Source organism: Uloborus diversus, chromosome 2, assembly GCF_026930045.1.
Source record: "Uloborus diversus isolate 005 chromosome 2, Udiv.v.3.1, whole genome shotgun sequence".
Classification (NCBI taxonomy): Eukaryota; Metazoa; Arthropoda; class Arachnida; order Araneae; family Uloboridae; genus Uloborus; species Uloborus diversus.
The window spans coordinates 101,486,961-101,512,170 of NC_072732.1; the positions used below are offsets into that span (position 1 = coordinate 101,486,961).

Genomic DNA, 25,210 nt, shown 5'->3' on the forward strand with positions numbered 1-25,210 from the left:
TGCGGTTTAGAAATTTACAATAGGGAACATGCACTATGTCATAAAATATGATAAAGCTGGTGGTATTTCATAGCTTTGATGATGGTGATGCTAAAAATCAACATTAAAATTTAAAACAATCATTCACTTAAGCGTGAAAAGCAATTAAAAAAGGTGATTTTTGTAAACAATGTCACAAGACTGAAAACGCACAACCATTGGACCATGTCATAAAACACTATTCTTCCTCTGCTCCGCATACTGCTTATGCGACAGTCAATGCGTTTCCCCAACACATTGCTTTTGCTATGTTAAAATGAGAGTCCAAAAATGGACGACATTGCATTTTTTTTTGGAGTTTTCCCCGTTTTAATGAAATTTTCAAAGATGTTTGCAGCACTTTTTGCGTTTTCTTAAAATTTTCAGGGCATTTTGATCTATCTATGAGTTAAAAGTTTTCATCTACAATATTTGAGACTTGTTCAATCTCGAAGGAGCTGTCTTCTTATATGTGGGGATTGATAGTTCTCATTGTTTACTTTGAAAAGGAAAATAAAGGGAACGAACAAAAAGAACAAGTTTTACACCCTTACACCCTGACTATATTTCAGATTCTGGGTGCAATCATTTTCTTGTAGATTTCTGAAGACTGTCTCCTTCTCAATACTGAAAAGCAAAAGTATTAATATTTTTCGCAAAAGGCAGCTTTGGGTGTCTGTGCCCTGATTCTTAGTAAAACAAAACCATGTGTAAGTTAATGAAATATTTAAAATGGGATTCTGACCTCATTCCTGAAGTGCAGTTTTAAAAATTATAACAGCATTTTTTTCAAATTTAACTGCTTTTTTTATGGTCATTTTTTATTTTAGTTTTAGTTGGATTTTATTTTAGAGCATTTTTAGGATTCTACTACGTCATCATCTTCTGGGCCTTGGTTATAATTAATAATTTATGCTTTGTTTAATTTCTTTTTTTTAAACGGATAAAACTACTTTTCATGTTAAATGACAGAAGAAGGGCTCATCAAAGGCCAATCCGATGATTTGCCAAAGTTGAATAGCTGGCTGTACTCTTTTCTTTGTGGCAAGACGCCCTAATTTATATCGGAGGAAAGAAAATGAATTAAAGCAATGAGTTGAGTCAAAAGTTTATATTATACATTGGTAAAAGAGCTATTTTTTGTCTGATAAGTAATTTGAAAAACCAAAAAAATAGTAATTTCAAAAGTAAATTAGTTTTAACATCCTTCAAATGTGTAAAAAAAAAATTGATACCATGCTGTACTAGATTTTATCATCTATATATATAAAGGTGACTGTGTTTGTTTGTACCCGATGGCCAGAAGACCCCATAGCACGTACAGCCCTGAAACTTGGCACAAAATTGCAACGTACCCCGGGGGTCAGCACCTCGAAGCCCGAATTCTAAATTTCTAGTTATTTTTTTCATAATTAACTAATTAAGCTGAAATTTCACTTTTTTGCCTAATTAGGGGTAACCCCCCCCCCCTCCTAACATATGTCGTTGGAAAGAGCTTTACTTTCCGAACAGGATGATGTTTATTCCATTTCTCCCACTTAATTAGAACCGGGGATATAAACTATTCTAATTAAGCCAATTTTCAAGGCTCAACTTGATTTTTGTTTCTGCAGTGATGTCATCTTAGGTATATGATTGCGTTTGAATAGTAGAACCAGTGAATTCATGATTTGGTTATTGCGCTGTTGTCATTTTTGTTAAATTCATTGTGCGAATGTTAATCGATTTTCTTTTTAATTTGAAAGTCGCTTGGCAAATTTGGTGATAAACTGTAGTTGCGGATTATTTATTTCGCAAAATATTTTAGATTTCAAAGGATTGCATTTAGGTTTTCAAAGGGTGTTTACGCATTTTAGTTAAAAAATATGATTACTGATTATTTGACATCAGACGGAAGGGCAAGGGGCTTTTAATTCTCGAGTTTTTTTTTCTTTTCTCAGACGATAGCTTTTCTATAGTTGAATTTTTCATACGGGATGCAGGATTTCCTTTTGTCCCAGATGTGCCGCGTTTTTTAACTGTGTTGTTCTTCTGCTGAGGAGTTGAATCCTTCTTCGTACGGGATATGGGATTTCCTTTTTATCCTAGATGTACCATGATTTTTAATCCCAATATCTTATCGGCCAGAGTTCATTTCGCTTGCTAATTGGGTGGGTTACTGTAGCGCGGTCGCTTCCGCCGGACGTTTCGCCGTATCTATTTTATGTTACCTATTTGAGTATGGCAAATTTGGCATAAAAAGTTGAATGATACAAAACGCTACTGAAATTAGGTATAAAAACGAAAAAGATATTGATTAGTTAATACCGTTGCCAAATTTATTTAAACAAACCTAAAAACAGGGAGGAGGGGCGTGGATTTTTCTTATTCAATGGACTTCCTTTAAATTCTTAGCACAGGCATCACCATGCGGGTACAGCTAGTTATATAAAAAGGTAAATTCCTAGGTGCAGGCATAGTTAAGTGTTTTTTTAAAAGTATAGATTGTTGCTGAACTGTGATGTTGCAGTTCTAGTTCATGGAAAAACTTCATTTTCAACTTTCTATACTATTTTTAACCCCTGACCCCGACACACAAAGGAAGGGGGTTATGAGTTTGACGCGCCTGTGTATGGCACTCTAGTGCCTAAACAGATAGACCAATTTTTTGGAAAAAAATTTTTGTTCGAAAGATGAGCTGATCGAGAGTGTTCTTAACTCGGTTACGCCTTCGGGTCACATTAATTAACGAAGATATTAAAAACCTCTAAAATGTTTTCACGATTTTTGCAATGAAAACATATTTAAAAATTTAGTACCAAAATAAAAAATAATTTTTTCTACGTCTGATAGAATATGTTTGGAGCTTCCATGTTAGAGAGAATTAGAATTATGACGTTTTTTTTAAAGACTTTTAAATATGGTTAAGCCTTTAATCACGTGATCCGTAACTGAATTCATTGTTGACCGACAAGTAACGAAAATGCAATGATTTAAAGAGTGTGTTTACCTGTTGTCAGTTTATATTTGTTAACCAATAAAATACTTTTAATTGACTTTTATTATAAAAGGCTTTTAAGAGGATCTTCATATTTCCGTCTTGATTCTACATTTGCGACCCAGTTGGTTTTCATATTTAATTTTAGTAATTATATTCAACAATATTATAATGCTTATTATATAAAACAAAATATAATTAGATTTCTATTGAAGTAATCTTGTTAAACTTTAGTCACAATCCACAAGAACATCAGAATTGCGTTGCATTTTGAAACTACAATCCTTATCCTTAAATCGTAACATCCTTAATCGTAATATCCTTAAATTGTAAAAAACCGAAACTATCCAAAAAACCAATTCTTCTATCACAAAAAACTCGATTCAATATCAATATTTGTCGTTGAATATGATTCATTTACAGAAATGTCTCCTTCTATTCTACATTTCTTCCCCACTCAAAAAAAAAAAGCCTAAATTTTGCCTCAAAGTATAACAGCCCATTTTTTACCAGCTAAATGCTTTTAAAATGAGCACTTTCATACCTTTTAAAATTCCTATTAAAGGGGGGAAAAACAATTCACAACTTCACAATATGACTTGTGAAGCCCTCATAACCTGAACGCATTCAGCCTATGCCTTAAAACTAGTGTTTGGAACATGTTAATTCCTTGTTCTCAGACTCTGCCATTGCAATGTAAAGCGCTAGCAGAATGATTGACGTCACAATCTCTTTCCGCATGATAGTTTCATTCTTGCGGGGGTGTGGCCTAATTGCTTTTAAAACTCATTTTAATTACATTTAAAATTTGTTTAATTGAGGTGTTATTGGTATATTTCAACATAGTTTTTCATGATCTTTCGTTTACAAGCGAGTTTGAAAATCATGTATGTTCCCTAATTTGTGCTTAGCATTATTTTTAACTCTCCGTATATGTCTTATAGTGTAGTTGAGAACTCATCTAATTTTGCCGCTCTCATTCGACTCAAAATTTTTAAGTCATTTGCATCTGTGTTGATTCAAGAAATTCATAAAAGTTATCATTAATTTTCAACAGTATCTTAAGTTAATGAAGATATTAGAAAGTACAATTGGTCTTAAGAATTATTTAAGGACATTTGAGACATCAATAAAATAAAGAAATCGGGTAATTTTCATCGGTAAAATTTTGAAAAAGTTGCAAAAATCACAAATTCAGGAATTTTTTCAATGTTTGGAGCCTATCCTGAAACTTTGGCTGTAATATATCTGGTAAAGTCTAGTAAGTTAATTATTAAGTATTGTAATTTGTTATTTTGTTTTTTCCTGATTAGTTATTTTATTTATTGTAAAACTTAATTTTAGTAATTACTAAATTATTGCTTAGTGACATTAAAAAAAGTTTGATTCATTATTTGTTTCTGAAATAAAATCATTTTGCAATGAACTTTTTTTCAGTATTTTTAGTGATTGAAAAATTATTGTGTATCTTGTCGGATTTTTTGCAGAAAAAAAAATGTTTCCATATAAATTTTTACCTATCTAAAAATTTTATGTAATTTATTTTAATCCAAAAAATATTTTCAAAACCTTTAAATGTATTTCTTTGGTAGCAAAATACTTCAGCTAATACTCTGTAATTATTTCATGCGTATCACTAGTTATTGTTAAAAATTGTTTTTTAATTATGACAGTAGCTGAGTTAGCTACATTTCACTACAATTTGAATTTTTAGAAGCATACGTCCAAATCATAGATCAGCTGGTTGCAATTTAATTTTCACAAAGCATTAATTTAGAAATTCTTGTGAAAAAGTAATGTTTTTTTCTATAAAAAATTGCATCCTATGAGTCATGGAAAGTTTTGAGCAGAAGTTGTGGAAAGTCATGGATTTCAAAACTCTAAATATAGCAGATGCTTGTAAGAAACAAATTTATCGGCACATTTAGTTAACAAGCCTACTTCACTTCTCTACATAATCTGTTCACTTCCAAGCATTTATTATACTGCTGCACCAACTTCTTTAGCCACTTTGCGTAGAAGCTCGCCGCATGAGCATTTTCACCTTGTACACAATTTGTGGTATCCGAGGTTTTCTGTGACAATATTGTAAACTGGTGTGTGTAAGTTGAGGAAATTGTTTAGCCAAGCCATTCATCTTCAATCGCTGATCAGATTGCAGTTTTTGGTCCACTTACGAAACTATTTCATTGGTCAGGATTCTGGACCTGCCACTCTGCTCTTCATCATAGACCTTTCTCCCCCCCCCCTTTTTAAATAACGGCACCATTGTATAACCTTTCCCTCACTCATAACTGTAGGCCCATAAACTAGGCATAACTCCTCATGAATTTCAGCTGCCGATTATCCTTTTGAAAACAAGAATCATATCACGAAATGCACTTCACAGCTGGTGGAATCAACGATTGTCGCAGACATTGTTTACATGCACAAACAAGACTACTTCAGAATCAAAACAAATACCGTATATACTTGAGTATAAGTCAATCTCTCGTATAAGTCCCCCCCCCCTACTTTTAGGGGAACAATCGGGGAAAAAAATTGAAAACCCTCTTATAAGTAGAGTCTCCACTTTTGGAAAAAAAGGGAGTGTTTTTGCACTAAATTTGAACTTTAACATTATAAAAAGGAGGAAAATGAAATGTAATGAACATTTTTATGTTATTTAATAACGTCTGATTTTTATTCTTTTGCACCAAACGGGTTCACTTTTCAGATCCCGATTTTTGTGAAGGATTGGATTTCGATAAAGGATTAGAAATTCTGCCTTGTGTATAAGTTGACCCCCAAACTTTAACCCTCATTTTTTGTAATAAATTTCTCAACTTACATGCAAGGATTTACGGTTCTGCTATAGCTTCGAATAAATCAGTAGATGGGGCACTGCAGGAGTAAAACTTTCAAAGAGCTGATATTTAAATATTAGACGGTATAATGGATGAAAATTTCTTCTACATTTGAACAAATCCATTGCTGTTTCGTGATATATTGATATTTGAAAATTGAACCCCTACCTCCAGTGGATTAATGCTAAACTCCAGTGGGTAGCGTTAATTTTCAGCCACTTTTTTGATTCTTCATTCCTCTAAAATGATGGTCTTACCAGTAAAACATTTAAGTTACCGGATCGAGTTCAGCCTTGTCACAATAAAGCCTTTCCCTGGCATGTTAACATTACCAAATTTTATTATCGTGGCGCGAGTTACATTATTGAACTTGCGGGTTACTCGATCATTGGGGCAATTCCACAGAAAAGGGGAAAAGGTGGCAGAATTTTAAAATAATCTTTTCTCACAATTTTGGTATCAATGGAAAGGTAATTATCTGAAGTGTATGGAAATAACAAAAATATGCAACAAAAGCAAAATTAATTAGGGTTCTGAGGCTTCAAATCAGGTTGTTATGATCATGTTCTTACGAGAAACTTTTTTATACGACTTAAGAATGGCTGTTTGATACTTACATTGTCGCATTTTTCAAATATTCTCTCTAAAATATGCTTCTCAAAACTCTCTAGAAGAGTTATATACAAAAAAAATTGCACTTTAACTGCAAAACTTAATTTTTAAGGGATTTTTTCATATAAGGCATTTTTGTAATTCTACGTCCGACACCAAATTGGCTGAAAGTTTATATTATGTAAAACTGAGTGGAGATTTTTACAAAATATTTTGTCTGCAAATAAAGATTTTATATTCAATTAAAAATAATCATTTAAATTAAATTTCAAAAAACTAGTTATGCTTAAATAAATGGTCAGAAAAATTTCTAGGTCTGACATCAATATTTTCCTAACTGAAACTAGGTTTATAAGTATACGAAAATTCCTGGTTAAATTAAATAATTCACACATGCTATTCATGCCTAATTATGTATTTATATTTATATTTTACATAACATAAATTTAAAGAACATTATGCACAATATTTTGACTGGGGAAAATATCTGAAGATAAGAAATGAGTCTCATATGTTTATCAATAGCGATTAAAGTAGTTATGTATAAAATTATGAATATTTAAGACGCATTAGGGTTCTCAGTTCAAAAATAACACTCCTCTCTTCCCCAGTTTTCACTTAAAAACACTCAGGTATTTTTGGTGAACTCACAACAACCCCTGTTTGTGCCTAGAAATGCTCAGTTTCGTTTTCAATTTGTAACCAACATCCAAATTTCTTATTATTTGTTAATAAGTTAGATTTTTCTTCATTAAAATTCTACAAATCAATCTTCATTTCTTTTCACCCTAGAGATTGAGTTTTTTGTTGTTCACATAGAGATTGTAAAAAAAAAAAAACTTGACAAAATGCGTCGAATCTCTCTAGTTCTCGTTATAGTATTTTCCTTATTTTATGAGTGAAGACTTAAAATACAAATTTCCTGGAATAGTATACAGATATTATTGATACATTAGGGGTGTCCATCTCCCCAAAAGCAATGAGATTCCCCCCCCCCCAAATCCCTCAAGAACACCCAGAAGAATAATATTTTGTCAGAAAAACAAAGAAATGTCTTGAAAAACATTCCTTGTAAACAAGTTTTATGACATAACTTGGGCCATGACCCCCCCCCCTCCCTACATTCTTTTTGCATACAATTTTTAGTTTCAAATTATTTCAATTTTCACAAAATTATTTGATTTTTCACAAAAAATGGAGCCCTGGGAAAAATTTTACACAGACTCCTGTTATGCATATTTTCCCCTTTTTTATGCTTTAAAATACCATAATATATAATTCCATAAACAAATTAAGAGCTAAACAGCTTTTTAAGGTGTTTTTTTCATGTCGGATGTTGTCTGCTTTGCACATTCTACGTCCGACACCAACTATTCTATATCCGACATCAAAGGGAAAAAAATTTTGTGCTATTTATCCATGAATTAATTAGGTGAAAAAGGAAAAATTATTCATATTTCAGCTTTACTTTTCAACATTCAAGTAGTCAAAAAATCTGAAAACAGTTCATTGAGCTGAAACTTAGGTTTTTTCAACGTACGTCAATTTTCGGTTCCCCTTTCATCTACGTCCGACACCATGAGGTTTTTTATTTTTAATATTTATAGTTTGAATTTTTTTTCAGAAATTCTATAAGTTTTTATATTGTTCCTACATACATAAGTATTGAGAAAAAAATTGGCTCAGTTCATCCATTTTAACTCTGAAAAATATGAACCTTTATTGGTAAATTTCGTGCAAATTCTACGTCCGACACTGTGGAATTGCCCATTGGCTATTATTTATGAGGATAAGCAAACAGCCCTTTATGAACACGTCTCATATAATTATTACTTACCTCATTCTTAACATTTAAATATTTTTGTAACAGTTTCTTGACATAAAGTAAAGTCTTTTTTATATATTTTTAATTCTTTCATTATTATTTTGCAAAAAAAAGGAAAAAACCCTCGCCCGTTCGCAAAATTTTTCTCTAAGCATGCAACGGTTTTCCAGTTGCAAGTTTTTTTTTTCGAAAGAAAAAGGAGTGGGGGATGGGGAGAAACCTTACTGTTCTGTAAAAACATTCACATGTTTTTGACAGTCTGCCGGTTTGCAAATGGGTCATTCTCTAGAAATGTGGAATTTTCCGTCCCATGTTCACATGTGCCCTTAAAAAGGACACTCAAAAATCCATTTTCTTCTCTATTTTATTCCAACTTAAAACAAAGAAATAAATGCACATGCTTTCTTATGTTATTTTTGTTTGTTGGCGGTAATTAAAATCATTTAGTGCTCAAAAGTGATTACAGTAGAGCGCCGATTATCCGAACACGTCGGGACCGACCCTAGTTCGGATAAGCAAAAGTTCGGATAATTGGACAGACAATTTAAAGGATATCCCTATCTATACAAAAACCTTCACACTTTATCCAGGCTTAGGACTGGCAACACTGTTAGTGCTGGCGTGTTTAAAAATGTTTTTTTTTTGTCTTTTTTTCATTTTTTAAACTTTTTTTTGTCTTTTTTTCATTTTTTTTTTTTTTTGTCTTTTTTTCATTTTTTAAACTTTTTTTTGTCTTTTTTTTTAAAAAGATTATAATTTAAGTAAAAAAGCTTTTGATTTTTTCTTGCTTCAAAGAAGACATTCTTTTCAATGCTGCCATATCTCTAATGCTACTTAAATGCATTGATTGAATAGGATCAGCGTCTTTCTGCCTTTCGAGCCATTTCATAGCTTTTTCCAAGCATTCAAAGGCTTCGCTATGTGATGGACCTGGGTCATTTTCAGAGCATTCATTTTCAATTTCATTTTTATTTTCTTCATTTTCGCCTTCAATCTCAGCCACAATCTCATTGTCATTTAAAATCTGATATCCAGGGTCTTGCATGTCACAATTTAGCCACTCATTAATTCCTTTTTCCTCATAATTTAGGATTCTTCCCATCTCTTTTATAGTTTTACACTCCTCATTTTCCTTATCAGATGCTTCTGCTCCAGTATCAATTTTTTCCCTGTTTAAAATTTTATTCCAGGCATATTTTAACGTTGATGATTTTACAAGCTTCCAGGAATCGGCAGCCATAATGCAACAATCTTTTAAATTAATGTTTTTGGCATTCTGGGAATCAGGCTCTTCAGTGTCTTCTGATAGAAGCATCTTTCTCAACATTTGCTTTCTATAAAAGCGCTTAAATGTCTCTATTACACTCTGATCCATGGGTTGTATCAGTGATGTAACATTAGGTGGCAAAAACTTTACTCGGAACTTCCCATTTTCCCGTTCAAGGGTATCTGCACACGGATGTGAAGGTGCATTATCAAGAAGTAGGAGTACTCTGCCCTCTTTCTCTTTAGAAAAGAAAAAAGATAGATAACAGGGTGAAAAAAAGAGTACGTACGTAATTGAAAGCTTGGTTGGAAGGGACAGAAAAAAAAAATTAGGTTTTGGATGAAAAATATGCCGTTCGCATAAAGTTCGGAAAAAAATTTTAAAAGGCGAAAAACACGGTTCGGATAATTGGAAGTTCGGTTAATTGGAGTTCGGATAATCGGCGCTCTACTGTATGGGGAAATGCGGAAAACCAGATTCACAAATTTTGATAGTTGATACTGTGGAACCTACAGATTGTTAAACAAAAGATTGTAATCAGGCTGCAACGGCTTGAAAAGCAAACTTCTATTGATATTAATTCAATGCGAAAGCAACAGAGAAACCTTTACAAAAATGAATAAATATATAAAATAAATTTAAAAAAAAAAACGAGTTCACGGAAACAGTTTATTACCCTTCATTTTCTTTCTTTTTAAAACATTATCGAGTACTGCGTTAATTTTTTTTTGGAGTGTCGTGGAACTTATAAATTTTTTCAAAATTTAAATAGTTCTTTCCTTAATTACTTTAGAATATTTTGATATTTATAAGCATTTCTCAATAGTTTTTTAAATATTTTGAGATGCATTGCTGATTTTTTATAAAAAATCAGCAAACAGCAATTTTTAATAATTCAGAAAACCGGGAAACACGGATATCCAGACAGCGATGGTCCCGAACATTGCAGATAATTGGTTCTCTACTGTAGGTATTGATCATTCTAAGCATGGAAGCATGAGCTGAATTTGAAAGTGAATATACTAACCTAGTAGCCCTCCTTTGAATCCTTTCCACTAAATTAATATCTTCAGATAAGGAGACAAAAACTGCAGCATATGCCAAAAGGGGCCTTACTAAAATTCTGTATAATGGTAAAAGAACTTCTTTACAATTATGTGAAAAAGACCTCTTAAATAATAGCTAACATGCTGTTGGCTTTGTTACTTGTTATACTGCACTGCTGACTAAACTTCAAGTCATCACTGATTCAGACACTCGGATAAGAACTGTTTCTTCTTCACTTAAGATGGTTCCCTGTAACTGAGTCTGCATTCAGTAAATTAGTGCCCATTAGCCAGGCATAAAGCAGAAATACACTGCCAGCTCAGTCATTTCCAGCTGAGGACTGCAGTTTCGTGCTTTTTAGCACACATCAGCCCGGCATAGGAAGGTGACTGAGCTGGAGAAGGAAAACCTCTTAAGGGAGCCAAGATTGCCAAACAAACTGGTAGCTAATATAAATATTAGCACAGGCCAGACAAGTGACCAAAGCAATGGTTCGGTTTAACTGGAAAATTGAAGACAAGGCATGGTATATTCGGTAAATTACCGGGGGCCCATTAGCCAGGGCTAGCTCAGTCATTTCCAGCCAAAGACTGCAGTTTTGTGCTTTTTAGCTTGGCACTCTTGGCTTCCTTAAGAGGTTTTCCATCTCCAGCTCAGTCACCTTCCTCTGCCGGGCTGATGAGTGCTAAAAAGCACGAAACTGCAGTTCTCTGCGGGAAATGACTGAGCTGGCGGTGTATTCCACGTATTTTTGCTTAAGCCCTGGCTAATGGGTGGTAATTTACTGAATATACCATGCCTTGCCTTCAATCTTCAAGTTGAACTGAACCATTGCTTCAGTCACTCGTCTGGTCTGTGCTAATTCTTATATTAGCTACCAATTTGTTTGGCACTCTTGGCTTCCTTAAGAGGTTTTCCCATCTCCAGCTCAGTCTCCTTCCTATGCCGAGCTGATGACTGCTAAAAAGAACGAATCATGCAGTCCTCGGCTGGAAATGACTGAGCTGGCGGTGTATTTCATGTAATAGTCTACATGCTTATTTTCGTGGCCTAAAATCGCATAACACTTTCGAACATTGAATGACTTATTCCCCCTGTGCTTTTTGAAGTCTTATCTAAATGATCTTGAAGATTTTTCTCTTGCTTTTCACTCAACAATCTCCATAATTTTGACAACATCTGAGAAAATATTGATGTTCCCAGGAAGCCGTTTACTAGTTTCAGTAATGAAAATAATAAACAACAAAATGGCCCCGAAACTGAACATTGTGGAACTCCACTTAAAACATCAGTCTACTGAGTGATTTTCTCCTAAAAACTATTATTTGTTTCCTGAAATAATATATGCTATTCCAATACCAGCCAGTTTGCTTAGAGCAACTTACAGTAATTTATCGAAAGCTTTTTGAAAGTCAACATAAATAAATTCAGCACACTTTTTGTTATCTAGCCATTGTAACTGGATCATAGAAATGCAATAAATTAGTTTAAGTTATGCAGTATCTCCCCTTCCTAAAACTGCACTGCAAGCCAAACAGACCATTATTCTTCAGAAAGTTCAATGTCCAAGTTTTGAAAGTTAAATTTTTTTAAACTGCTGAGGTTAGGACTTGCAGGTCTATAGTTTCCGTCCTTTTCTTAAGATATTTTCTTAAAGAATCTTCACGTGTACCAGCTTCTAGTTTACTGGCACTGTCCCCAAATGATGCAAAGCATGTACTATCATAGATGTGGAGTAAGTAACATATATACAAAAAATAGGTTGGAAGGTTTAGACATACACAGATGTCAAGTTCAAAAGATTTTCTCAGGACTTGTACACTTTGGCGGGAAAAAGCCTCTAAAACATTTTCCATATTTTTAATGCAGCCCTATTGCGTAAATGAACATTAAAGAAACTGATTCCGACGATTAATTTAGGACTACAGTAAGAAACTGATTGCAAAAAAAATTTAGAAATGCCAGATTCTTGAATTTTTTTTTGAAAATAATCTCTCGCCCTTTATAGCCTACTTTTTCAGTAAAAGTCAGAGAAAGAAGAAAAAAGCATGAAAGAAGGCTTAATGCATCTTGAAAATATCGGGAAAAAAAAGTAAAAAACAAAAAAAAAAGAGATTAAACATTGGAAAGTAGGGTATTGAGATGGAGAAAAATGTCTGTTGGTCTGCCCCCTCCCCCACTAATAACTTTTGAGTGAATAGTCCGATTCAAACAAATTTTGTTTTGTTCGAAAGATCTCGGCGAGGAGACCTCTTTCCTATATTTCAGTTTTTGATCAGAACTATTTTTCGTTCAATTTTGAACAGTTCAAAAAAACTTAACATTGGCACCTACGTTGAAATTCAAGGCAATTCCGAACTTAGAGGAGAATTTGCTTCAAACAAACTTTATAGGAAAAAGCTTTTGATGAAAAACATGTATATAAATATCTTTTTGATTTGAACAATTTTCTGTTCAAATCCATTAACATTAGCACCTACGGGGAAACTTAAAGCCAATGTAGATTCCACACTTAAAGGCAGATTTACTTAAACAAATTATGTTGGAAATAGCTCTTGACAACAAACTTCCGACTCCGACAATTTTGGGGCACCTGCCTCAGACTCCTGTGCCCCAAAATTTGTCAGACTTTGACTTCGTAGCTTTGGCAAAAATTTTTAAACAGAGGAAAAATCAGACTCCGATTCTAGCATATTCGACTCCGACATCCTGAAATAAGTCCAACTCCGACTTAGAGACTGACTTCATGGCTTTGGCAACAGTTTATTCACGGAGGAAAAATGACTGACTCCGACTCTTGGATATTCCGTTATCCCGAAATAAGTCCAACTCTGACTCCGCAAACATTGGCAGAGTTGCAGACTTTTCGGGAAATGACAGATTCCAACTCAGACTCTTTGAATTAAATACCTTTGGCTCCCGAATCTGACTTTTTTATCCCAAAATAAGATTGACTCTGACTACGCAGCTATGGTATTTACAGTGAAATAATTTATTGTTAATATGATTTGTTTTTATTTTCATTCTTAAGTTTTAATTTATGTATTCGGTTTTTGGCGAAGAAATCCAGAGTCCTTTATGTTTCTTCTTAAAGATATGAACAGGCAATTTTTTATTTTCGACAATTAAAATTATTTCTTTATGCGACATTTTATTGTTTTTATTTCTTTTTAAAATTTCATTAATTCAATTTTAAAATTTTTTGGCAACAGGGGAAAAACAAATTTTTTTTTTTTTTGATATGATGTATTTATTTTCTTGAGCTTATTAATTTTAATTTTTTTTTCTTTTTGAAAGCGGCTAAAGATTTTTTTTAATGGAGTAAAATGTATTTGCTGCTTTGTTTAAAAGGCGCTGCTACTTTTTTCGTTTATTTATTTTTTACGCATCTAATTCTTTAGATGAGCAAGGCATATTTTATTTTTAGAAATTGGCTTAAAATATTTAAAAAAAAAAATGGTATAAATAATTTGCAATTTTAGCTAATTTTGAGAATTTTGATTAGATACTAGAAAGTCGATATTGGTATACAGGAAAGTAGGCTCATTTAGTTTCAGACGGAACTTCTTGTTTTTTAAAAAAATGAGGAAGCCACTTTTCTTTTCAATGAGAGGAAAATATTTAACTATGTACAGAAATTTTGGCAAAAAAAAAAAAAAAAAACACGGGTACAAACTTCAAGGGGCCCAAATTTTGTTTGTTGTAATGAAAAATTTCTTAGTAATGAAATTGGGACTGAAAATTTATTTTATAGTAGTGGTTTCAGTTGTAACAAGATTTCACTGTTCTTCATTTGTTTGGTCTCGGTTTATTTCCCCATTGTCGAGAAACGTTGCAGCAGAGTATAGTGTCAAATATTTATCAAAGAAAAAAAAAACTTTTTTCTGAGTAATGTTTCAGAAAAAAGTTGGCACTGCATACCTGACAAAATCCCCTCTCCCCTTCCTTACACCAGCCTTTGTGATTGAGAGAAAATGATATATCTAAAGATGCAATCGAAGCAAACACTAGGCCAGGAAATAATTGTATCCAAAATAAATCTCTAGCTCCATGCAGTTCTTGTCGAATTTTCCATGTCTTGCCAATTTTAATTTTTTTCTAATCCAGGTCCCTTCTGGGACCAAAAGCAATCCGGATAATCTGGGTTGTGTCACTTTAATTCATTGTACAAACTATGCAGGAGATGTACATTTATCTTGTATATTAAAAACTTAGTGTGTTTTTGTATGTATCCATCTATGTCCATCTAACCACTGCCAAACGCTAGAGAATTGACGAGCGAAACAGGTATCCATAAAATCATAATTTTTTTTCACTAGATCTTGTAAGCAAGTTTTATAATTAGTGGATTGGATTTATTAAAACATTTATTCTCAAGAACATTTCTACTGCTGTAGGAAAGCATTTTGGCACAATGCCAATTTCGACCGAAGGCTCTTTTCTCAAGGCTACATTGATTATGCGTCAGTTAGAGCCTCTGTGTTTATTATCTCTCTTTTATCTGTTTAAAGCATAATTTATTGAATAGTTTGAGTTAATGGTTAAGTTACAAGGTGCACACGATCGATCGGAAGGGAATGCTTCTAGATGTGCACCGCGCTGACAATTAATGCACTGTTCATTAATGTCGTACTGACGCAGACGATGCACTTTTTAAGCAATGGTTTTTTATTTCCTTTGAAGGAATGTTATTTATGTACCAAAAATGTGTCAATTAAATTTCTTTTGAGTACTTCAGAGGAACAGAGTTGTACACCAACCCACTGGAGAGGGGACTTGAGAGAGGCCATAGGAGGCTAATCCAGCTGCCTTGGCAGCTCGTTTCAAATGATTAAAGGAATGTTCGGTGTACTTAAATACTTGCTTATCTATCATAAAATTAAATTACCTATTTGAACGTAAATGTCAATTTAAATTAATATTCGTTACTTTGTATTTATTAACCCCCGACAAACAATGGAAGGGGGTTATAAGTTTGACGTATCTGTGTGTGTGTTTGTTGCACTCTAGTACCTAAATGGATGGACTGATTTTGAAAAAAAAAAGTTCAAGAGGAGATTTGATAGAGAGTGTTCTTAGCTAGGTTGCATCTTTGGATGAAATTAATTAACAAAGATATTAATTAAATTCCTCTAAAAGGGTTTTCGCAATTTTTGCAGTGATAACATAGTTGAAAATTAAAAAATTTAATACCAAAATAAAGAGAATTTTTTCCTGCGTCTGATAGAATGTGTTTGGAACTTCCATGTTTCGTAGAATTCGAATTATAACGTCTTTTAAGCAGATTTTAATAACGGCTAAGCCTTTATTCATGTGATTGATAACTGAATTTAATGTTGGCTGACAAGGAAATTAAAAGCAATGATTTAAAATTTTTATCTGTTGCCAGTTTGTATTTAATAGCAAATAAGACTTGACATTGATTTTCAATATTATAAGGCTTTTAAAAGGATTTTCAACTTTCCCACTTGATTCTACAGTTACCACTCAACTGTGGGTTTTTAAAAATTTTAAAAGTAGAGAAGTATTTTAGTTCAGGCGAGACGGGAGGCTGAGGCCATGTCAGCCTATTCAGAAACTTTGGGCCTGGCAAAAGAAAGAAAAGGGGGGGGGGGAAACGTTGATTGTTCCGTGCGTCCAACCTTTTGTATATATGTAATCGATTTCCACCTCTCCTTCACCAGAAAGGAACAATAATTAGAAAGCATGAGATGTTGTTGAATTGAGAATTGAATTACTGAGGTCAGTGGCATTGACATGTTTACACTCTTGGGGCCAGTCTCAGTGTGTTTTTGCCCATCCCCCTGACTATCACTCTAAAATAAACTGCAACTTGGTTCAGTTTTTATGCATAACCAAGATGAATTATTTTTAAAATACTATCTGTTCATCTAACATGATTATGGCACTCCTAAAGTACATTGTAATGGGCAACTAGTCTCGGAGTTTTGCTTCTGGAAGAATAAGCTTTCAAGAAACTTGAACTTCGATGAAGTTATAAATCATTTCACAAATGAAAAAGCAAGGAAGGTTGCTTAGAAATAAGTTCAATATTGTGAATATGCTTAGTTGCAATGTATAAAAATTTGATTTTTCTGTGCCAATTTCTGTGTTGAATTTTTTTTTTTTGAATTAATTGGCATGTAGTATTTCTGACTTAAAATTATGATTGTTAGTAAAATTTACTCTTTTGGTATTCAATGTTGCAGCATTTAAATAGTTTTTTTATTTTTTTTGTTCTTTTTTTTGGGGGTGGGGGAGAGGGGAGGGGAGAAGGCCTGGTGACAAAACTGTATAGAGCCCACATTGGCTCTTTGCAGCCCTGCATCTGTTAAACTGATAACTAGCTTTGTCGCCTGGCTTTGCACAGTGCACCTCAAAAATAATAGTTATGTCTAGTGACGCATGTTCAACCATCAGGCTTAAAAAAAAAAAAATCAGTAAAATGTTGCGGCAGATTGCGGAAATTATAACCAAAAAGTAAACATTTTAAATCCTCCGATTACAGTAAAAGCCTTTAAAACAAAAGCATAAATTTTATTTGTTCATATACGAGGAAAAAAAATGATAACAGATCTTTGTTTTCAATGATTTTCTTCATGCTACAAATTTTAATAAAAGCATTGTTATGGAAAATTGAGATGTAGCACTGAATAAGAATTTGAATGGAGGAAAGCCTTCGAAAAAGAGATTTTATGTTAATCTAAGTGTCATAATTAATAGTTTTTAACTGATATCTCTGCTAATTATTATCGGAGGATTATGTTAAATAGCCAATCATAAAGACGGGAAAATTAGGAATCTCGATATTTGGCTCGATGGTCAGTTAATTGGCGTTCGAGAGTATTAACTTGGAGATACATATATAGTTGCATACAAAGGTACAAATGCTCAGTTTTTAATTACATAAGATGGTTGTTTTTTTCGTCTATTAATTTGTTAGATATTGGAGTCATAATCAAGTAATTCTCTTTCCCAAGAAAAAAACTTTTAAATTTTCTGAAAATTTGACCCATCAACTGTACTTTTTTAAAGAATTTAGTTATCATCAGGCTTTAATTAAAAAAAAAAAATAAATAAAAAAAGAAATAAAATAATAAGAAAAAAGCATTTAGTAATCAGTAGAATCTCAAATCTTGAGTCTCATAAGTTTGAAGTTCTCTTCAATTTGAAGTGCTTTATTTATATTTAAAGTCATATTTTTTAGTGATTAATCCTTTGCTAATGTAAAATTTTAGCAACATTTGGATTAAAAGATGTTTTGGAGCATAAAATGACTTGAAATCAGTATTAATGTGCCACATAGAAAGTGTAAACATCATTTTTTAGAAAATCCAATCACTAAAAGCGGCAGTGCCTAACTTGAAGCTGTAGGAGCTCTACATATAGAATTTAAACTTGTATGACTAACCACTTTTGCGTAATGTGATTCGAGACATCTACATAGATAAAATCATTGCGACAAAATTAGTCAAAATAAATTCGGCCATATTCAAAATACTTTTTGATTACCCACCAAACCGCACCGAAATTGTAAAAAAAAAATCTAAATTAAGTTTAAGTGCAATTAAAATGGAAATTTATATTGAAATTTGAGTGATACATTTTTGATAAAGACAATATTTCCTTTTCTTGGTACAAGGAAGTTAAAAGTGCTGGTCTGAGTATTGTCCTAATAACGTAATACTTTAACCACTAAGATTTTTTTGAATGACTTGAGGTGGCGTGATTACCTCAGATTTTAGAAATTCCACTGTATGTGTTTTTTAGTGTGTGTGAAAAGCATAATTATGTTACTTTTATAAGTGTGAGGCTGTTTAATAAAAGTACTGTTCAACAATGACTGCAGTTTGATTGAAAGCTCATTTACATTTTAGCTTGAAATTAATTTGAGCAAATTAAAAAACACTTGCTATTCAGATATGAACTAATATAGAATATCTATTTTCTATTTTGTGCAAGAAAATTCTATTTATATACAATGTAATAGAAGTTTTATGCAACAATATTTCTTAAAATTAGAATTAAAGAAATTATTAGTGGTTAATTAGCAAATTTAATAACAGAATATTGAATAGTCATCAAGATTAGCTCGCATACCAAATTCTGAAGGAATTGGAGCACATTACGTGGGTTACAACAATTGAATTGAAAGATTTCATTGCATACAAAAATTTGCCTGTGGAAATGTGGCACCTGAGAAATCTGTTCCTTAATATGAGTGGAGAAGAAAATAAAAGTCGTGTGCTATATTTACGAGTTTAGCGACATTTTGGTGATATGAATGTACGGTAGGGTGGAGTGAAAAAATCGAAATTTGATAAACGTTAAATAGTAGTGCGGAAAAGTTGCTTTTTGTAGAGATGTTTAGTTATGCAAAAGGATTTTGACAGAAAAAAAATATTTTGAGGGTTTGCCTGCGCCTGAAGTTGACCATTATTGCATAAAACTGGAAAAAGTTACAATAATTTCATCAAAAATAAAAATTTGATGCAATATCACTTAAGAGTAGGCTTTTTTGTGTAGATTACACACTGTATAAGATCATTTTAATAATAAACTATAGTTTAAAGTTCCATACATGCTTTGAATTTGGTGAATATAGCCTCAAAATTGAATAACATAGTGATGCTCCGTACATTGAGGAAGAAGTACTAGAAGTTATTCGGAAAAATTTGCTTCCATATGAAGGGCCACGGGGAAGAACGATCCTAGTCCACCATGCTCAAATTTCCCTCATTACATTTTTGAGCTTGAAATCTCGAATCCTTTCCAAGTTAGCCTCATTCTTCCCTGTTAAAATTCACTCACTATGATGATTCGTGCCTGAATAATATTTCTCTTGAATACCGTCTGTAATAATCTACGTGTTCCCATAGGTTAACCAGAGTTTTTTTTTAGAAAAATGGACTTTGATCGTTCTTCCCCGTAGCCCTTCATATGAATTAATTCTTAACATAGATATGGAAAAACTAAGTAACATAAGCATTTCTTATCCAGTAAAAAAAAAATTATCCATTTAGTCAATATCTTTAGCTCAAAAAGTAAAACTTTCCTTGATAGGGAACAATGGTTAAATGTAAAAATTTGAAAATATAAATGTAGCTTGAAACAGCCGACATAATACACACCTCAAAACAAAAGTGGCTTAATAAATTTTGTTATTTTTGAGCCCTCAAACTGCAATCGCATTGATTACTATAAAATATAGTTTGGCATACGAGATGAACTATACTTGACTCCTGCCAATTTTCGATCTTAATGTTATCTTGTGGCGTATTTCTGGATTCTAATTTGACTCAAATAAAGCCATCTCTCATGATTTATGTAATTTTACTTATCGTCTCACTGCTTTAGTATCACATGTGAGGTTTTGAAAACCATAAAATTCAATAGGTACGCTATCAAGCACTATTCCTCTCAGTTTTCTCTGAAATTCCTATTTTGTAAAGGTGGATACAAGCTTTCTCACCTCTGCTTATCAATGAGCTCATGGTAGTTTCTCAGCTTTGAAATTGAAATCTGAAATTGTAAATTTTCAATGCCCAGTCGAATTCTTCGAATTTGTCTTTTTAATCCCAAGCAAACCAAGTTCTCTGATGACAATCATCTGCATTCTCAGTGTTATATTTTTTAGATTCTCGAAGTAACCAGTGAACAGAACAACATTATTGTTGATGATCGAAATGTCATCTGAGAACATGGTTTCCGTCGAATTACGATGGCAAAGTTAAATAATTCGATTGGACAACAAAAATTTATAATTCCAGATTTCGATTTCTAGACTACCTTGAGCTCATTGATAGGCGGGAGTGGGAAAACTTGGAAAGAAATGGTACTTGATGGGATACCTACTGAATTGTATGATTCACAAAACCTCATGTTATACTAAAACAATGAGACGATGCATAAAATTAGACAAAGTGTCAACCATAGTTTGTTGTCTAACCAAGAGAGATGGATTTCTTTGAGTCAGAATAGAATCCAGAAATATTATCCCACAATGCATGTCCGACTCGCTAGCCAAACTATGCTTTATTGTGTGAAATGTGGTTGCAGTTTGAGAGCTCAAAAATCATTAAAATTTATTTAGTAACTTCTTTTGCTTCAAGGTGCAACTTATGTGGGATGTTGCAAGTTACATATATATCTTGAAAGTTTTTATACTTAATGTACGTTCTTTATCACACGTAAGTTTTCCATTTTGTTAAGCGCTAAGGGGAAAATTAACTTTTTCTTTCTCTATGTAAGAAATGCTTTTATTACTTTTCCCCCTGATATCTATGTAAGTATTAATTAATACGAGAGCACATTTTTACAAATAGTAACTTCTGATACTTTTTCTAAGTACTGAGCCTTACAATGTTGGTCAGTTTTGAGGCTATATTGGTCAAATTCAAAGTATGTGTGGAACTTTAAAATACAGTTCATTATTAAAATGATCATACAAAAAGCCTTATCTTAAGTGATATTACATCAAAATTTTTATTTTTGATGAAATTAGTGTCACTTTTTCCAATTTTTATGCAACAATGGTCAACTTCAAAGCGCAGGCGAACCCTCAAGATACAGTAAAATTGCTCTAATGCGGATACTAACGGGACAATTTTTTTTGTCTGCAATAGAGAGGTGTCCGCAGGACAGGGGTTTGATAATGTCATTTGTATTGGAACTGGGGAATTAAAAATTGTTCGCATAAGAGGGGTGTCTGTTAGGAAGGGTTTTACAGTAATTTTTTCTGTTAATACTTCTAGATGACAAAATCTCTACAAAAGGCAACTTTTCTGCACTATTCAGTCGTATTTCCATACATCGAAATTTTCTATATAACAAACTATAGTAAATCTAATTACTCATTGCATAGAAAAACTGTTTCTGTTCATCAAAAAATCTCTATACAGTACAACTTCAATTTAATTATTATCAAGGGACTGAAAAAGTTATCATTAAATCGAGGAGCATATACAGGGTGGTCCCGAATTCATGGTACAAACTTTAATGGTAGGTACAGGACATTGTAACAAGGATTTATTGTATAGGAATGTATAGTCGCAAGTGACGCGGTAAGGCGTAAACAGGGGAAATAAAAGGAAAGAGAAATGGAGTGATCGGTTTTGTATCACTGCCGGTAGTGGGCAGTAGATCTCTAGCTGCCATTGAATATGATGCATCGCAGTAGGGAAAAGCGCCATTCACAATTGTGCTGCCGTAGACAATGGGTGATTTACGTATGCAGAAAAAGCAGACATGTATTACATGTACGGCCGTGCAAATGGTGACGCCAGAGCTGTGTTACGAATGTATCGCGCGGAGTATCCTAAACGACGAATGCCGGATCATAGAATTTTTCAACGGTTACATTGTCAACTTTGTGAAACAGGTGCGTTCGACGTCAACAGACATGACGCTGGTCGATTAAGAGCTGTACGCACTCCAAGGCTGGAAGAAAGCATCTTGAACATTGCGGCTGATAGACCCGAGTCAAGCATAAGAACTGTTGCGCATGACGTTGCTGTGAGTCATCAGACTGCATGCAGAGTGTTAAAGGAAAATCGCTTACACCCCTTCCATTTTCAGAAAGTACAAGCATTGAATCCGGCAGATTATCCTTTTCACGTGAACTTCTGCCAGTGGGTGTTGCAGCAATGTGCGTTACAGCTGGATTTCGTAGGTCATGTGCTATTTACAGATGAAGCGACATTTTCATGTGAGGGTGTCTTTAATGCGCACAATTCCCGTGTGTGGGCAACCGATAATCCACATGCAACGCGTCCACATGCGTTTCAACAACGTTTCAGTATTAATGTGTGGGCTGGTATTGTGAACGACTTTTTGATTGACCCATACTTACTACCCACGCGACTCAGTGGCGGAAGCTATCTTATTTTTCTGCAAGAAGTGTTACCGCAACTGCTGCATGATGTTCCGATCGCCATTCGTAACCACATGTGGTTTCAGCACGATGGGGCGCCAGCACACTTTAGCATTGATGTACGGAATTACCTCAATGCCACGTTTGGTGTTAAATGGATTGAGCGTGGTGGACCAGTCCCTTGGCCCTCCCGATTTCTCGAGCCTCGATTACTTCTTATGGGGACATCTAAAGAGTCTTGGTTATGAGACTCCAGTTGACTCAGATGAGGATCTCGTCGCTTGCATATCTGTAGCAGGTGTGCATGAAATACCAGGCATCTTTGAACGTGTACGCCAATTGCTGCACCGACGCTGTCAAGCATGTATCGCTAATGGTGGATGCAATTTTGAACAATTACTGTAAACGTGACACTTGTCAACAAAGATTTCAATAAAATCTTTGTTTTCCCTTATTTCCGTTATTTCTCCTGTTTACGCCTAACCACGTCACTTGCGACTATACATTCCTATACAATAAATCCTTGTTACAATGTCCTGTACCTACCATTAAAGTTTATACTATGAATTCGGGACCACTCTGTATATTAGAAGCACTTAAATCCGGACCAGTGAAATGTATAATAAATTTAGGAAATTGGGTATCGTTAAATCAAAGTTATGGGTCGTTCTTCAAAAAGTGTAACTTTTCTGTCACATGCCTTTTACAGAAAAAACTTTAAGGAACAATTCATTTAACAATGCTTTTTAATTTCATCAAAAATATATCTATTTAAACCTGTCAACAATTTTTTAATAATCATTTTTATTTTAGTATATTTTTGGTTCATATGTGAATTCTCACCTCCCTGGCGTGTCACACACCTTGTGTGAATGTTTATGTTGTTTAATAACTTGTTTAATTAAAAGTATATGTTTATTTATTTACTATTCCTTTCACAAGTGTCTCAAATACTAATTGTTTAATTACATTTAATTTGTTAATATTGTGTTTAGTTCATTTCCCATGATACAAGGGAGCCCCCTTGTTTATTTTCAGCCATAGTTGAAGTTGTGAGATCTTTGTCAAAAAATAAGAAGATAGATTTTGCTTTAGAAACTTAGTGTGGTTATTCTGACTTTTTAAAGTTTTCCATGAAAAATGTATCTGTTAGGCCTATATTACGGGAAAGATCCTCAACTCCGTGACAGGCCTTATCAATGTCATTATTTCTGAGGTGAAAATAACTGATGGAGGGTAAATACATCAATAATAGGCATTCTACCAAAATTATAAATTGCCAGTATATCCTCAAATTTATTAAATACTATTTTTTAACATACATTTGAAACTACTAACTAAGCCATACTTTAATTAAGAGGGCTTAATATTATATTACCAGTAATCATTAAAATAGCTGATTGTTTGCTGAATCAATTACTACTTTGATATTAAATTGGCCTTAATTTTTAAATATTAAAAGTTTTTACTTTTTTCATGAACGAGGCATTTTTTATTTTTTTTATTTATGAGTAAAATAAATGAAACTTAGCTGGGCCATTGTTTATGGTTACTTCTAGTAGGTACCTTTTTCATGTAAGAATGAAAACAAAAGGTTTCGAATTTGAAAAATATTTGCATTCAAAAGTTATGTTTTCTGGAGAATGACCCTTATACTGTATGTAAAATTTTTTTTGGACTGTTTGCTATAGCGTAAGAGAGCTGTAACTTCAATTTATCGATACCCGATCCAAGAATTTCCTCAATTTAGTGATACATTACACTGGTCCGGACGTGACTGCATTGAATGTCTATGCTCTTCAATTTAACATTACTTTTCCCAGTCCTTTGACAACCGTTAAATCAAGGTTATACTGTATTAATTAGTGAAAATAATTGAAGGGTCAAATTCAAACTGTAAAATGTATACTGTACTACAGCTATGCAGTGCATTTATGAAAAATGAAAACAAAAAAAGAGTTTAGTTTTATTCCAAGTATTCCCTCAAAAAATTAAGGGAAGGGGTAGGATAACAGACATATTTCCCCATCTTATAACTTGAAAAAAATATATTTTTCATATATTTATTTCCTTAACTTTTTATGAGATTGTTCTCACGCAAGAAATTTCCCTCAAATTTCAGCCTAATTTTCTATTTTACTTATCCTTAAGTGAATGTTGAGTGGTTTTTTTGACCCTACCGTATGGGGCAGATGTGCTTAACGACGAGCAAAATATCCATTTGACCAACCACCCCGGTGTGAATTACCAAGAGTTTTCTGGTGACTTCTGTTTGTGTGTATGTATGTCGTCGCCTCAGAGCAACAGTAAGGCATCTAAGACCGGGAATAAAAGAGATCCTACTGTTGCTTTGAGGCGACTATGTACGTATGTATATATCTCGCATAGGTCAAAAACGGTATGTCGTTGAAAGATGAAATTTGGTATGCAGACTCCTAGTGAAACCTAGTTTTGTACCTCCCCTTTTGGTTGTACTCAAATGTTCCAAAAGGGGTCTTTTACACCTTTTTTTGGGGGGGGGGGGGGAATTAGTGTTAATATCAATAAAAACTTAAGTGATATAATTTGGCAAACATTTTGCTTATATGCCAAGCTTTTGATCGCCAAGTTGGTGACAAATTTGAAAAAAACATTAAAAAAAATTTAGTTTCAATTTGGCACTATTAGCTATAAGTAGAGAATTACTCATTGAATCATGTGAAAAGTTGTCGATATTGGAAAATTAACCTCTAAAACATTTTTTTCA

The 25,210-nt window shown here is 33.3% G+C and overlaps 1 protein-coding gene across 2 annotated transcripts in view; it reads left to right on the top strand.

Annotated features, from left to right (window-relative positions):
• The window catches only part of LOC129235309 (KAT8 regulatory NSL complex subunit 1-like), a 183,474-nt gene that overhangs the window by 155,952 nt on the left and 2,312 nt on the right, over positions 1 to 25,210 (top strand). The gene's annotated exons all lie outside the window — the stretch shown is intronic.